Source organism: Schistocerca gregaria, chromosome X, assembly GCF_023897955.1.
Source record: "Schistocerca gregaria isolate iqSchGreg1 chromosome X, iqSchGreg1.2, whole genome shotgun sequence".
Taxonomy (NCBI): Eukaryota; Metazoa; Arthropoda; class Insecta; order Orthoptera; family Acrididae; genus Schistocerca; species Schistocerca gregaria.
The window spans coordinates 772,839,257-772,856,468 of NC_064931.1; the positions used below are offsets into that span (position 1 = coordinate 772,839,257).

The 17,212-nt window shown below is 42.7% G+C and overlaps 1 protein-coding gene and 1 pseudogene across 1 annotated transcript in view; both read right to left on the reverse strand.

The window, feature by feature from the left end:
- LOC126298360 (uncharacterized) overlaps positions 1 to 17,212 on the reverse strand; it is a 574,913-nt gene that overhangs the window by 469,108 nt on the left and 88,593 nt on the right. The gene's annotated exons all lie outside the window — the stretch shown is intronic.
- Positions 9,637 to 9,777, reverse strand: LOC126300015 (U2 spliceosomal RNA; annotated as a pseudogene).

Consider the following 17,212-nt stretch of genomic DNA (forward strand, 5'->3'; position numbering starts at 1 on the left):
TAATGGGCTACACTAGCTTGATTGTCACTACTTTTAACATTTTGATATAATTCCCGCTTTTTTCGACAAGATATCCTTATCCTCCTAGTCAGCCACCTGGTCTGCCTATTACTGCTAGTACCCCGTTTAGAACGTTCTAACGGAAAGCAACTCTCAGGGAGCATGATAAATGTGTTAAGGAAAGCGTTGTATTTATCATCTATGTTATCGGCACTATAAACAACCTGCCACACTTGTTCCTTGACAAGGTTTAAAAAACTCTCTATTGCTGTTGGATTAGCTTTCCTACATTGTTTGGAATTAAATATGACACTGGTTTGAGTATAAAAGCGTGTTAGTGTCAAAATTTGTGCATTATGATCTGAAAGGCCATTTACTCTTTTGCTAACAGAATGCCCATCTAGGAATGAGGAATGAATAAAAATATTGTATATGGCTGTGCTACTGTTCCCCTGCACCCTAGTTGGAAAAAACACAGTCTGCATCAGATCATATGAATTTAGGAGATCTACCAACATCCTTTTTCTTGCACCATCATATACAAAATTAATATTGAAGTCACCACATATAACTAATTTCTGGTACTTCCTACAAAGTGAATCAGGAGACCTCTCTAGCTCGCTGGCCGGAGTGGCCGTGCGGTTCTAGGCGCTACAGTCTGGAACCGAGCGACCGCTACGGTCGCAGGTTCGAATCCTGCCGTGGGCCTGGATGTGTGTGATGTCCTTAGGTTAGTTAAGTTTAAGTAGTTCTAAGTCTAGGGGACTGGAGACCTCAGATGATAAGTCTCATAGTGCTCAGAGCCAACCTCTCTAGCTTGAGCAGAAATGCTCTGAAGTCGTTCCCGTTCTCAGGTGCGAGTAACCGTGAACTGGAAAGAGTTATGCAGATGTTGGTGCCTCTCGCGTCCATCCAGAAAAGATAACCTGAAGATGCCTAAATAAGGCGAAACGCGTCGTTGAAAAATAAAAAAAAACTTAAATTGCCACCAAGACTGTTTTTAACCAATACTTTATGATTAACTTATTGCAACGGTTGGGGGCAGTATTGGCGATGTGCAATAGCCAAGCTACTACTAAAGGCGCTCCATATATCTACAAAACAGGCAATTCAGCGAGCAAGTGACGCTCGAGAAAGAACTACGATTGAATGGCGGCTGGCCTCTTCCACTCAACTCGCTGAAACGTCTGCCACAAAGCAATTTTGATCGGAATATAATTAGAGTACAAAATAAACACGGAAAGCTAAAGGCTTCTCGCGTTTGGTATCCCAGAATACAGTAACTTGTGAAATGCTATGTGGGAAACGTAAGGCGTTGCTGAGGGTGACAGGTAAGGGAGGAAAGCTGTTAATTCGGTTTCACAAAGTTTCTTCTGCGATAGTTGCCTGTGAACTCAAAATTTTGGTGGTGTGATGCAATGACAAGGCGTCTGACAGTGGCAAACTTACATGTGTCTCATGGCTGAGATATAATGGTGTAAACGAATAAGTTTTTTGATATCTGCGAGATTCTTTTCTTTCTCCCGAAGAGGAACCAGGAAAAAAGTTATTACTGTACGGCGGCGAGAATCATTGTTGTTATTTTTCTTTTGTGAAGCAGACAGAGGGAGCTCGCACTGGGGTGAACGACCAGGCGTGGCAGGTCGATGCCCTCGGGAGCACGCTTGGAACACGCACGTCAGCGTGACTCTGCCGCCTCATCTACACACTCCTGTCTCAGCCACCTGCCGAGCTCTGCACGATAACGGCATTTATCATCCTAACAAGTTTTCTTTTTCTTGAGGACTATTTCCCCATCTACAGTTAGATCCTTAGAGATACTTTCTGCCCATGACGTTCATTAGCATGTCATCCGAGGTGTTACTAGCCAGTAGTGCCTCCGCAAAGATCTGTACATTGTTGTGGGAGAAGGTTCGTCATGATGTTCAACGGGAGCATTCTGCGTCTTAATTGGAAACATTACGGGTATTACTTACATAAAACCGAACAACTGTTATTTACACTTCAGGGGCGTGCCACAGGTTAATAAATGCCAGACAGTTCATCCAGTCTGTGAATGTTATTGATCCGATGGGTGATATCGAAATCGAAGTGCCGGAGGCAAACGTCGAATGTCTACAGCGGAGTATTTCCAATGCTAGCACCTGATACAGGCTAAACGGCTCCACTGCCTATGTTAAAGTAGTGGAAAAACCTCTGTTTAGCCTCTCTAGCAGTTCTGACTATCTGCGCGATGGATTAATACTTTTTTAACCTCGCGGAATTTTGTATTATTTGCCATTCCGATAGCTATAACGAGCGGGCAGTGTGATACTGCAGCCTCGTCTGTTGGATTTTGAAGCGGATGTGGCGTGATGGATCAGTTACGAATCGTAGACGACTTTATAGAATTGAACAACGAGTATGAACTACTACACTGCCTGTGAGTCACAGATTTTTTGAAAAAGCATTTTATTCCGTTAACTAAAGGCACTAATAGTTCTTGAGGATAAAATAATTGAGTCAACATACGTTAGTAAAGTGAAGCGTACATATGTATGTGTTACAGCTTTCATTAGAATTCGTCGCGATAGCAGCAAATTTGGAATTGGAAGAGGACTATTCCCAGCACCTCTATAGAAACTTCCTATCCTTATGTTGTGAAAATGAAGAAGTAATATGTGCTAATACAACATATTTCTGCCACGTTCATTCTACTAGTGACGCTCTGCTGTTTGTCTCCATTGCACATTTTCATCTACAAGTACTGGAAGAATTTAATAAAGAAAGTCTTCCAACATGCCTGAAATTCAGTTTTAAAGAGATGAAATTACGCCTCGAAAAGAAAATAGTACAAAATAACAATGAAGTCATAGATCCGTCATATGAGTTTTTGTATTTAGATTACCGGAGGACAACGAGTGTAGGAAGACCAGAGTAAATTAACGGCATAAATATGGCTCGCACCGCTTCTGGATTACTAAACAGCATTTTCAAAGCCAGGCCTGTGATGTGTGTGAAACAGACTGTACACAGAAAGTGCATATTAGCAGTTCTGATTTATTGCTATGATACACAGACTTTTAACGCCGAAGTCGATCAAAAATTGAGGGCTGCTGAGAGGGAAATAGAGAGACACACCTTGAGAATTACTGGGAGCGGTGGTAAGACAAACAAATGGATCCGGGAATAGACCTGAGTGGAAAACTGCAAAGAAAATCCCTGTAGAATATATTCCAAGATAGTAAATGATGTAATGTAAGAGGATGAACAAGCAGGATTTAGAATGTGTCGTTTATGCATGGATAAAATTTTCACTCTAAGACAAATAATAGAGAATACACATAATTCAACTTGGAGACTCAAACTGCATTTATTGACTTGAAAAATGCCTTCGATAAAGTAAGAAAGATCTAAACTACGAGAAACTGTGCGTCACAAGCAATACCCCCGCAATGTAATTCAAATACTGAAAATGATAATTCAAACAACTGATGTTTTAATAAATACCGGGAGGACTAAGAATGTTGAATTAACAACAACTCAAGGAATAAGACAAGGGTGTAGGATTTCACCCTCATTATTCAACGTATACAATTGCCATATTGTTCAAAAATGGAAAATAGAGATAAAACACAAGATAAAATAAATCATGGTATACAGCAATGAATGTTTTACTGACAGTTACGCAGAAAGAGAAGATGATCTTCAAAGATCCATGTATAGACTTGAAAAAATTGTAAAAGAATATAACTTAGAAATTTCGGTACCTGAAAATAGAGTGCTGGCATTTAAAGGAAAACATGTAGTCTGTTCAAAGACAATTATCAATAGAAACCCAACAGAACAAATCTTACATTTCTGCTACCTGGGAGCAGATATAAACTGCAATACAGATCAAAATATAAGCCGAGGTTCAACGTTTTGCACACATATGTGGTACTACAAACAGAACGTTGAATAACAAGACAAGAAAAGACACCAGAATATAAATTTGTAAAATAATATCAACACCAGTTTTAATACATTGAATTGAGATTTGTGTGCCTATACAGGAGGACAAGAATAAGATCCATCAGCAGAAAAGAGAGTTCTAAGAAAGATTAAAGGATGCTCAGGATTAGACAGAACATGTAACGGAGACTTGTTAACAGAACATAATGTTTGTAATATTCAGGAATGGGTGAACGATTACGGTAGAAAATGGAGAAAAAATATTAAGAGAACGAGTGAAGATAGATTGCCAAAATAGATAAAGCTTTATAAGCTGAAATGACTAAGAAAACACGGGAATATTTAAAAATGGCTCTGACAACTATGTGACTTAACATCTGAGGTCATCAGTCCCCTAGAACTTAGAACTACTTAAACTTAACTAACCTAAGGACATCACACACATCCATGCCCGAGACAGGATTCGAACCTGCGACCGTAGCGGTCGCGCGGTTGCAGACTGAAGCGCCGAGAACCGCTTGGTCACAGCGGCAGGCCTCGGGAACATTTCTGAACAGGGAATAAGAAGAGGCATTTTGCCTAGACAACGAAGTGCATAAGAAGAAGAACATGAAATGGGGGTGAGCTGAACATATAGCGAGGGGAATGGAAGGTCATGGGCCAAAGAAGTATTTTTCTGCGTTCCAAAAGATGGGAAAAGGCCGAGAAGACAACTGAATGAAAGGTGGGCCGGTAACATTACAAAACCTACGTTTATGCATAACGCTGAAAACCGTAATGGAGGAGGCTTTTATCTGGCAGTGAATGCCACATGACTGATTATGAGTATTATTGTACCTGTGAAAACAATCACCACAACTGAACTAGCAGTGTGAACTGGAGGTTAGAAAAGTCCATCGTAACAATACCACGAATGCAATGTCACCATCATAACGCAACCTTCACGTTTAGCGACAGGAAGTAGATAGTCTAGCGCTTAAGCTCTCGTGAGCGTATGTTAACGGAATTCCAACCCACTGTTGGAGCAAAGATGATAAATCGAAACATATTACTCATGTCTAATTGTTTTTGGTACGTGTTGTTTGGTTTCGGCCTTACATTTTCCTTGGTCTTGGTAGTGATAAGAAGTTCGGAGATTGCTGCTGTAAGCTGCCATCCGTTTTCGAAATGTGTCCCACAATTCCTTTAATTGGAAGGTAATCGGATCATTCGAAGAGAGACAACTTAATATCATATCACACTCGACAAAAGATAAAACCGTGTGCCAACTGCTCGCGACTTGTCTGTAATTAACTGCCACACAAAATTAATATCCGGTGGTGACAGATGTTGTCCATTGACTTAGTTCAGTAATCTCCAGACAATATAATACGCTTCTTCGCATTCGTACTGACAATTCACAAAGAAAAATCGATCTTTTCCAGAGAAGACCTCTTTGATCATGTTGGTTCAGTAAAAACTGATTACAACTGTAGATAGGTCGCCTATAAATTATTCTGCGTAACAGTTTCCGAGCTGTCAATAAGTCTCCACAGGAACTACGTATGTTAACATCTCTTCCCAGAAATTTCCGCGTGCTTGCTACTGTAAACACGGCAATGTCCCGGCCGCCAGGAAAGACACGTAACAGCAAAAAATGTTAGAAGCTAAGGCTGACCGACTAGCGCATGCTAATCCAAAGAGCAAAAGTGTTAAAGATACTCTGCTCTTACACTGTTCATACGTGGATATTCCGTTTCTGAACTGGCTATGATTGCAGGAGATACAGATGTGCATTAATTTGTTTTGCATTGGAGTTACGATTCTTTCCAATAACTATCTTAGCTCTTCAGCAATAATAATCGCTGAGGATTTCTGTAGGTCCACCATATTTATGGCACCCTCTGGGAGGTTTTATGGGACACCAAAACAAATATTTTTTCTTGTGTTATAATTTTCTGTAAGCATAATTTAATCCGGTAGAGGGCGTGATTACTCTTCAGTTGTAATGAATAATTTGTTGTTCTAACGGTTCCTGTTGCACCGGTAGACGGCGTACTTCACTCTTCATTTGTAGCAGCTATTTCACATTCACATTTAGTTGTAAGTTTTGACCCAGCACAGTATTTTTTACTAAATGGCAATGGGATCTTCTACATTCACAATCGACATGTTGGATTGAGTATAATGCACCTGTCACATTTACTCGCGCTTATCAAGTCCGTTTCTACGTCAATGTGTGGGCAGGGGTTGTTGGTGACTGTTTAATTGATCCATATCTCCTATCTAGGCCATTACATGGTAGGCATTATTACAATTTCTTCGCATAGCATCGCCAGAATTGCTGGATCACATAGCGCTCGCTGCAAGACAGCCCATGTGGTTCCAGCATCATGGAGAGCTGGCACATTTCAGTCACCCAGTGCATCGGTTCTTGAACCGATAGTTTCCAGGAAAGTGAACTGGCAGAGGTGGTCCTGTACCATACTCTACTCTGGACTTTTTTGTATGGGGAGAGATACGCAACCTTGTTTACAAAATTGTTGTCCAATCAGAAGAGGATCTGGTTGCCCGGATAGTAGCAGCAACAGGAGAAATTAAGGACACTCCTGCAGTTCAAAAAAATGACTCTGAGCACTATGGAACTTCTCAGGTCATTAGTCCCCCAGAACTTAGAACTACTTAAACCTAACTAACCTAAGGACATCACACACATCCATGCCCGAGGACTCCTGCAGTCTTTGACCGTGTTAGACAGAACATGTCCCGCCGATGTAACCTTCTTTTACAAGTCAATGGAGGCATTTTTGAATCTCTACCGTAATTGAAGTTACTGTCTTGTGTTAATGTTGTTGTCTCTTTGTGAAAAAGTTTAAAATTGTTTGTGTTACTTTTTCTCTACTGTAAGAAAGATTTGGGGTACTCATAAAATGGTATCTCATAGGAAAACAGGTTAGAAAAACTGTTTTCAATGTCACATGCAACCTCCCAGACGTTGTCGGTTTCATTAATTTCCTCGCAGAAAAAACTCCTTCTGCCGGTTTAGACACTCTTCACAGGAAAATATGACATTAGAGAAAGACATTTGTTTTGGTGTCCCATGCACACTCCCAGAGTTCGTCGGTTTATATAATTTTCACCCCATGTCCACGTAACACTTGGCTCGCTAGGAGCGTGAGTCATCGTTGCAACGCAGGATTCTCGCATATCTGATAGAACTCACCACCTAGCTGCTGCAGACTAATCAGCGTTTCCATTATATTGTAATCGTATGCATCTCACATCAGGGGCACAATGGCATGACAAAGGAGCTAATCATTTTTCGTCTTATTAAAATATAAAACTGAACACAACTACACTCCACCATAAGTGTAGACCAGATTGGCGATCTTTTACAGAAACTTGAAATTTAGCGCGGACTTCAATGCGAGATGCTTACAATAGTTTCCACAACGAAACATTGTCTCGAAACCTGGCTGAAAATCCAAAGATATTCTCGTCGTCTGTGAAGTATGTTAGCGGCAAGAAACAATCAGTGCCTTCTCTGCGCTATAGCAATGGAGATACTATCGAAGACAGTGCTGCCAAAGCATAGTTACTAAACACAGCCCTCCGAAATGCCTTCACAAAAGGAGACGAAGTAAATATTCCAGAATTCGTATCGAGAACAGTTGCAACATGAGTACCATAGAAGTAAATATCCTCGGAGTAGTGAAGCAACTTAAATCACTTAATAAAAGATGGTCCTCTGATCCAGACTGTTTACCAATCAGGCTCCTTTCGGAGTATGCTGATGCATTAGATCCTTACTTAATAATCATATACAACCGTTCGCTCTACGAAAGATCCGTGCCCAAACTCTGGAAAGTTGCACAGGTCACACCAATATTGAAGAAAGGTAGTAGGAGTAATCCACTAAATTACAGGCCCATATCGTTAACGTCGATATGCAGCAGGATATTGGACCATATATTGTGTTCGAACATTATGAATTACCTCGAAGGAAACCGTCTATTGACACACAGTCAACATGGGTTTAGAAAACATCGTTCCTGTGAAACACAACTAGCACTACTGACAAACGATTTCAGATCGATTCCGTAATTCTGGATTTCCCGAAGGTTTTGACACTGTACCACACAAGCGGCTCGTAGTGAAATTGCGTCTCAGTTATGTGACTGGATTTGTGATTTCCTGTCAGAGAGGTCACAGTTCGTAGTAGTTTACAGAAAGTCATCGAGTAAAACAGAAGGGATTTCTGGTGTTCCCCAAGGTAGTGTTATAGGCCCTTTGCTGTACCTTATCTATTTAAACGATTTGGGAGACAATCTGAGCAGCCGTCTTCGGTTTTTTGCAGATGACGCTGTCGTTTATCGACTAATAAAGTCATCAGAAGATCAAAACAAACTGCAAAACGATTTAGAAAAGATATCTGAATGGTGCGAAAAGTGGCAGTTAACCCTAAATAGCGAAAAGTGTGAGGTCAACCACATGAGTACTAAAAGAAGCTCGTTAATCTTCGGTTACACGAGAAATCAGTCTAATCTAAAATCCATAAATTCAACTAAGTACCTAGGTATTACAATTACGAACAACTTAAATTGGAAGGAACACACAGAAAATGTTGTGGGGAAGGCTAACCAAAGACTGCGTTTTATTGGCAGGACACTTAGAAAATGCAACAGACCTAATAAGGAGACTGCTTTCACTACGCTTGTCCGTCCTCTTTTAGAATACTGCTGAGCGGTGTGGGATCCTTACCAGATAGGACTGACGGAGTACATCGAAAAAGTTCAAAGAAAGGCAGCACGTTTTGTATTATCGCGAAATATGGGAGAGAGTGGCACAGAAATGATACAGGATTTGGGCTGAACATCATTAAAAGAAAGGCGTTTTTCGTTGCAACGGAATCTGCTCACGAAATTCCAATCACCAACTTCCTCCTCCGAATGCGAAAATATTTTGTTGACACCGACCTACATATGGAGGAACGATCACCACGATAAAATAAGGGAAATCAGAGTTCGTACGGAAAGATATATGTGTTCATTCTTCCCGCGCGCAATACGAGATTGGAATAATAGAGAATTGTGAAGGTGGTTCGATGAGCCCTCCGCCAGGCACTTAAATTTGATTTGCAGAGTATCCATGTCGATGTAGATGTAGATACGTTGAACAGCGGGTTGGAGAAATGATCGTGGGGGTAGAAATAAATTAAGTATTTTCAAGCAACGAAATGATTTTCACGCTAATTAGAGCGAATTAAGTTTCAGTAGATTCTTTGGTACCTCCTAGAACGTGGCGTGGCCAGGATATTAAGAAAACAATTTTTGAAACATGAAGACCTTCTTTGACAGCGAAACACGCTGACCACTCACTTGCAGCTAGGGAGCTGGTCTACAAACAAAATGACTAACGCTGTGGCACACTGGGTAGCATGGGTTTGGTACGTATATTTGTCCTGATTTCCCTTTAAGTAGATATTGAAATGGTCTGTCTACTTCTCAAGTACAGAAAACGTAAACAAGTCAAAATATCTGAAGGTACGAGAGGCTAGGCCAAAATCATTCTCGCTTTAGTTCAAGCTGTTCCTGTTTAAGTTTCTTGGGGTTCATTAGATTCGCTTCTAATGTTATCTCCCTCAATAACATATCTAATCCGACTCAGCCGGGGATGGAACTCGGGTCCTTAGGATTGACATTCTGTCGCGCTGACCACCTTTTTTTTGGGTGGGCCGATCCCGGCGGTACTGCAATGCCGGGCCAACCCGCGACAGAAGTCTAGCAAGCCCCTAGCACTCCGTCATGAGCCAAAAATGAGATATTAAGCTGATAAGAACATATACTACACTTACCACTCAGCTACCGGGGGTGGGCTGCATCCGCACTGAAGGTGGTGCATTCATTGCACATCGAGGCGGATCAGTTATACAGGGCGTTACAAAAAGGTACGACCAAACTTTCAGGTAACATTCCTCACACACAAAGAAAGAAAATATGTTGTGTGGGCATGTGTCCGGAAACGCTTACTTTCCATGTTAGAGCTCATTTTATTACTTCTCTTCAAATCACATTATCATGGAATGGAAACACACAGCAACAGAACGTACCAGCGTGACTTCAAACACTTTGTTACAGAAAATGTTCAAAATGTCCTCCGTTAGCGAGGATACACGCATCCACCCTCCGTCGCATGGAATCCCTGATGCGCTGATGCAGCCCTGGAGAATGGCGTATTGCATCACAGCCGTCCACAATACGAGCACGAAGAGTCTCTACATTTGGTACCGGGGTTGGTTTCAAATGCCCCATAAATGAAAGTCAAGAGGGTTGAGGTCAGGAGAGCGTGGATGCCATGGAATTGGTCCGCCTCTACCAATCCATCGGTCACCGAATCTGTTGTTGAGAAGCGCACGAACACTTCGACTGAAATCTGCAGGAGCTCCATCGTGCATGAACCACATGTTGTGTCGTACTTGTAAAGGCACATGTTCTAGCAGCACAGGTAGAGTATCCCGTATGAAATCATGGCGGTGAATCGAGGAAGTACAGTACATACTGATGAAACTAAAATGAGCTCTAACATGGAAATTAAGCGTTTCCGGACACATGTCCACAAAACATCTTGTCTTTATTTATGTGTGAGGAATGTTTCCTGAAAGTTTGGCCGTACCTTTTTGTAACACCCTGTATATGAATACATGGTGTCTGTTCTTTCGGAAATGTTCGGAAGCTTTCGGAAATGTTCGAAGAAACAGACGCCAAGTGGAGTCCACAGCTGTGACACATATTATGTACTGTCTAGTAAGCAGGAGATCCCGGCTACGAATCTCGATCCGGCACACATTCCCAGTCGTCGCTGCTAATTCCACATAAAATCCTGATGGCACTAGCATCAATAGTTCCTGCCCTTCCCCTTCCTCTTCTTTCTCCTTCTTCCACTTTCAGTTTATGTAATACGTGTCATAGATGCAGATTCCGCAAGGTGTCTATTCTTTCGGACATGTCCGAAAGAACAAGCACCACGCATTCATATATAAGTTTCTGCTTACATTATCGACGAAAAAAGTACCACCTGCGAATTTAAAAAATTAGAATGCCTGCATTACCAAGGAACTGTTTATCATTGCCTCTGAATTTGTTAAGACATGCACTTGTGCCCTGACACCTTCCACCAAAATCCTCCATCTCAGTAATGATGGACGAGCAGTTTGCCATACGTGTGGTTGGTGTCCCACAGGAAGGCAGGAACGGCAGAGTTCCTGCTCAGCCTCACGTAAAACGATAAGAAGAAGACCTTAGAGCAGTGCAGGCAGTGAAAGACATTTGTACGCATTTACTGCGTTCTACATTAAAGGTGAAATCCAATAATAACAAATGTTTGCGGCCTGTTTCCCTGCCCAGTCCGGACAAGTGCAGAGGATCGGTATGCTAGTCATTGGGAGCTCCAACGTAGGCGGATAATGGACCCCACAAGGAAATAGCAGGCAAGGCGTGAAAGAATGCCATTGCGGATTCGGCATGTTTGTCGGGGGGTCACGTCCGAGACGGAGAGGAGGTTCTGCCGCCGGCTATCTACAGCGCTGGGTGAAACGTCGTCATGAATAACGCCTGCCGCCTGGGCTGGGAGGCCAAATTCGGTTCCTTTCAGCGGATGGCTGATTTGGTTAAGGTAGCAACAGCTTGCTCAAAATTACTTTAGGATTGACAGCTGCGGTGGAAATAGTATGGGGCAAGCTCACGCGGTAGGTACGGTCCGCGTTACGCCAAATCCCAGCATCACAACTGCGCTGTGCGTGTTTCAGTTGAAGTCAGCTTGCTGCCCTGTCTTATCGTTGCTCCTTGTGACTTTGTCTGCGTTCTGTGTTACCTATTTAGGAGTTATTATTTTATTTGTTATTCTGTTTTGTTGTTCTTGTTATTTGTTGCTATTGTTATTTGTTCTGCGGTACTGAACAAGGTCAGCACGAAGTTCGTCAAAAGGTATGAGGGAAAAAGTCAGACGTCGTTCTCTCGGACGGGGAATTGTCATACGACGATAGTCGAGGGAAATAGTTTGCATGGTGTGTATCTTCTTTGACACGGAAAAACGTAATGGTGGCTCGCTGCTCTCCGTTAACAAGGTAATCGATAGAACAGCTGCAGCTCTGAATATAGACAAAGACACTGTTGTGAAGACTGGGAAGGAAATATACGTGAAACGAAAGGAAACTGGAGGAACGTAGAAACTTAAAATCACTGGGAAGAAACGTCGTATGGATAATCGGTTACCATTATTATACATTCGCTTGCAGAGAATGCGATTCATCTCGTGTCTATGATTGTTATCTCAGAAAGGAACATCCGATACTCTGCAAGTTATTGGTAACACTTGAGGAATCGGATCTTTTCCACAGGAGCCGCACATCGTTATTCACAGTTTTATACAACCTAGGCTTTCACTATGGACAATTTTGTGGCATAGAGAGAGAGAGAGAGAGAGAATGTAGCTGCATTGCAATGCCGATGTTTAAGGCAGATCAATAGCATGAATGTCAACGAAGTGGTGTGATTTGAAGAAACGTGGGTCGATTCCGGTCACGTTGTCAAACAGGGCTGGGCAAACGATGCGACTAAAGGAACAATGTCAATACCCTTCCGGTGAGTGGGGCAGACTTATGCTTCTTCATTTAGGCACATCGCAAGGTTTTCTCCCAAGTAATGTGCTGATTTTCAAATCAAATAATACAGGAGATTATCACGAAGAAATGAACCACATTACATTTACAAAGTGGTTCGTAGAATCGCTAATACCAAATCTTGAGAAACCGTCAACAATCGTTCTAGATAATGCTCCTTATCATCAAGTTGTTGTTGACTAGGCCCTAGGGCACGGCAAAGCCGAAAGAGAATGTGATTCATTGGTTTCAACGTCGTAACGTCGATGTGAGTGCTGGCCTCAAAAAGATGGATCTTATGGAAAAAATATCTCTCCACAAACCACAGCTCCCATCATAGGAAATCGACGATCTAGTAAAGACACGTGGGCAGACTAGACGTAACACTGCCATTTGAACACAAATGAGTTAATAAAGCCTAAGATGAAAGGTTACGTTGCCAGGAACAACAATAAATTTACCCTCTCTGTTGTCGAAGCACTAACAAAAGAAGCTGTTATTAACGTCACCTCCGAAGACTGGAAAAAAGCCGTCAAATATACGCAGAGCATCATGAAGAGAGCTTGTCAGCATGAAGCTCTTTTGGAAAATTCAGAGGAAGAGATGATCATCTCTTTAGGTGACAACAATAACAGTGACACTGCAACCATATTCCTTAGCGAAGAGAGTGATGTCTGGAATTTTTCCATCATCACCACAGAAATGGAGCACAGGTGGATTCAGCTGCAAGTTATTAAACTGTAATAAGTTGCGAAATTCTAATAAAAAGTACTTACTAGTAACTAGTTCAGTCGTGACGTTCATCTCATGAATTCAGTTTGTAAGGTAAAGCGGTAAGGTCTTATGGGACCCAACTGCTGAGGTCATCGATCCCTAAACTTACGCAGTACTTAAGCTAACTTAAACTAACTTACGCTAAGGACAGCACACACACCCATGCCCGAGGGACGACTCGAACCTCCGACAGGGGGAGCCGCGCGGACCGTGACAAAATTCAGTTTGTATCGTACAGATTAAATATTATTTTTTACGATATAATTGCTGCAATACAGAGGTCCTGCTTTTTGTACTGCTTTTATTCTTTCTCACAATAGAGGTTGGCCGATTTAAGATACGTTTTCACGCCCTGATAAACACGCATAATATTATTTTTATTGTATTAGAAGTAAGTAGGCGGTTCATAAAATTTAATAACACTTTCATTACAAACCTAGCAGTCTGTTTCTCGTAACAAAACTATGCGGGCGGTCGATTAGTAGTAGTTTCCCGCATCTCGTGGTCGTGCGGTAGCGTTCTCGCTTCCCACGCCCGGGCTCGATTCCCGGCGGGTCAGGGATTTTCTCTGCCTCGTGATGGCTGGGTGTTGTGTGATGTCCTTAGGTTAGTTAGCTTTAAGTAGTTCTAAGTTCTAGGGGACTGATGACCATAGATGTTAAGTCCCATAGTGCTCAGAGCCATTTTCCATTAGTAGTTGACATGCAAGGGGACAATTGAGGCTCATATTTGACTCAAATTTCGGGCATGGATGTGTCTGATGTCCTTAGGTTATTTAGGCTTAAGTAGTTCTAAGTTCTAGGGGACTGATGACCTCAGAAGGTAAGTACCATAGTGCTCAGAGCCATTTGAACCATTTGATATGGGCAGTTTACAGAAGTGCATTCTCTCAAATGGTTCAAATGGCTCTGCGCACTATGGGACTCAACATCTGAGGTCATCAGTCCCCTAGAACTTATAACTACTTAAACCTATCTAACCTAAGGACATCACACACATCCATGCCCGAGGCAGGATTCGAACCTGCGACCGTAGGAGTCACGCGGTTCCGGACTGAACGCCTGAACCGCTAGACCACCGCGGCAGGCAAATATAGTACGGGTGCAATCGATGTTGATGTAGCATTCTCAACACCGACGTTTTTGAATTTCCCGATTCTCGCACAATTTGTCTGCTACTGATGTGCGGATTAGCCGCGACAGCAGCTAAAACACCTACTTGGGCATCATCTTGTGTTGCAGGTCGTGGTTGACGTTTCACATGTGGCTCCACACTTCTTGTTTCATTAAAGAACGTAGCTATCCGGCGAACGGTCCGGACACTTGGATGATGTCGTCCAGGATACCGAGCACACATCACAATAGCCATACATCATCACGATATCGACCTTTTCCGCAATCGGTAAACGGTCCATTTTTACACGGGTAATGTATCACGAAGCAAATACCGTCCGCACTGGGGGAATGTTACGTGATACCACGTACTTATACGTTTGTGACTATTGCAGCGTCATCTATCACAAAGTGAAAAAAGTGGTCCAATTAAAACATTCATATTTCTTTACGTACTACAGGAATATGTAATAAAAATGTTGGTTCCTATTTTTAAAAAACGCAGTTGATATCCGTTTGACATATGGCAGCGTCATCTAGCGGGCCAGTCATAGCGCCATCTGGTTTCCCCCTTCGAGCTAGTCGAGTTTCGCTCTTTGTAGTTTTTTCGTTTGATGCTTATTTCGTGAGGTATTTGGCCCGGGCACTATCAATGGACCACCCTGTATGTAAACCTACAGCAGTTTTGATCAGACGTCGCACGTGGGGTATTTGTAGCACAGTCCCAATGGTCGATCGCACTCTTCTATTTTGGAGCAGAATGGAAGATCAAAACCAGAAGCGCAGACGACTCTACGACGGTATCGGATGCGAATCACCCGACCTGCTCTATTAGATGGAAAATTGTAGGGTTCCTCTTAATAGGCCAGACGTGCGCTAAATGGAGGAAGCCGCTAATAAGGTAGCGGAGTAATTGTAGCTTGCACATGGGTTTTTTCAGATTAGAGAACTCTCCTCCCCCGGGATCAGACACTAATAACGTACCAAAATCTGAGATAATTTAGCCACAATATTGTCAGAGAATGCTCACCTTGGTGTCGTATATAGGAATGGTTAATATGATAGCAGTAAATTGCAGGAACATCCACAGAAAGGTTACAGAATCAGTTGGAGGTTATGAAGTCCAGATAGTATTAGGAACAGAAAGCTGGTTGAAACCGGAAGTGAGCATCAATGAAATCTTAAGTTCATATTGGAATAGTTACTGTAAGGATAGCTTAGTCGTCAATTGTGGCGGCGTATTTGTTGCAGTGAAGAATTCGATAATACACTATGTGATCAAAAGTTGCCGGACACCCCAAAAAATAAACGTTTATCATATTAAGGGCATTGTGCAGGCACCTACTGCCAGGTACTCCGTATCAGCGACCTCAGTAGTCATTATACATCATGAGAGTGCAGAATGGGGCGCTTCGCGGAACTCACGGACTACGAACGTGGTCAGGTGATTGGGTGTCACTGTGTCATACGTCTGTACGCGAGATTTCAACACTCCTAAACATCCCTAGGTCCACTATTTCCGATGTGATAGTGAAGTAGAAACGTGAAGGATCGCGTACAGCACAAAAGCGTACATGTCGACCTCGTCTGTTGACTGACAGAGACCGCCGACAGTTGAAGAGGGTCGTAATGTGTAATAGGCAGACATCTATCCAGACCATCCCACAGGAATTCCAAACCGCATCAGGATCCACTGCAACTACTATGACAGTTAAGTGGGAGGTGAGAAAACTTGGATTTCATGGTCGAGCGGCTGATCATAAGCCATACATCACGCCGGTAAATGCCAAACGACGCCTCGCTTGGTGTAAGGAGCGTGAACATTGGACGACTGAACAGTGTTTTGTGTGGCAGTATCACAGCACAGGCCTACATTTATGTTTTAAGCACGGGCTTGTTACCCACTGTTGAAGAGCAATTCGGGGATGGCGATTGTATCTTTCAACACGATCGAGCACCTGTTAATAATGCACAGCCTGTGGCGGAGTGTTTACACGAAAATAATATCCCTGTAATGGGGTTGGCCTGCACAGAGTCCTTACCTGAATCCTATAGAACACCTTTGGGATGTTTTGGAACGCCGACTTCGTGCCAGGCCTTACCGACTGACATCGATACCTCTCCTCGTCGTAAAGAATGGGCTGCCATTCCCCACGAAACCTTCCAGCTCCTGATTGAAAGTATGCCTACAAGAGTGAAAGCTGTCGTCAAGGCTAAGGGTGGGTCAACACCATATTGAATTCCAGCATTACCGGTGGAGGGCGCCACGAACTTGTAAGTCATTTTCAGCGAGGTGTCCGGATACTTTTGATCACATAGTGCATCCAGCGAGATCATTACGGATTCCGAATGTGTATTAATTAGGGTGAATTCAAGTGTCAAAGGTCGGTAAAAATGGTTATCGGATGCTTTTATAGCCGGCCGGTGTGGCCGAGCAGTTCTATGCGCTTCAGTCTGGAACCGCACGATCGCTACGGTGGCAGGTCGAATCCTGCCTCGGACATGGATGTGTGTGATCTCTTTAGGTTAGTTAGGTTTAAGTAGTTCTACGTTCTAGGGGGCTGATGACCTCAGATGTTAAGTCCCATAGTGCTCAGAGCCATTTGATGCTTTTATAGACCACTTGCGTCAGCAGCTTTAGGTGTAGAATGCTTCAGAGAGAACTTGCAAAATATCGTTAGGAACTTTCCTGGTCATACCGTTGTAATAGGGGGTGACTTTAGTTTGCCAGGTGTAGATTGAGAGTCACGCTAACAAA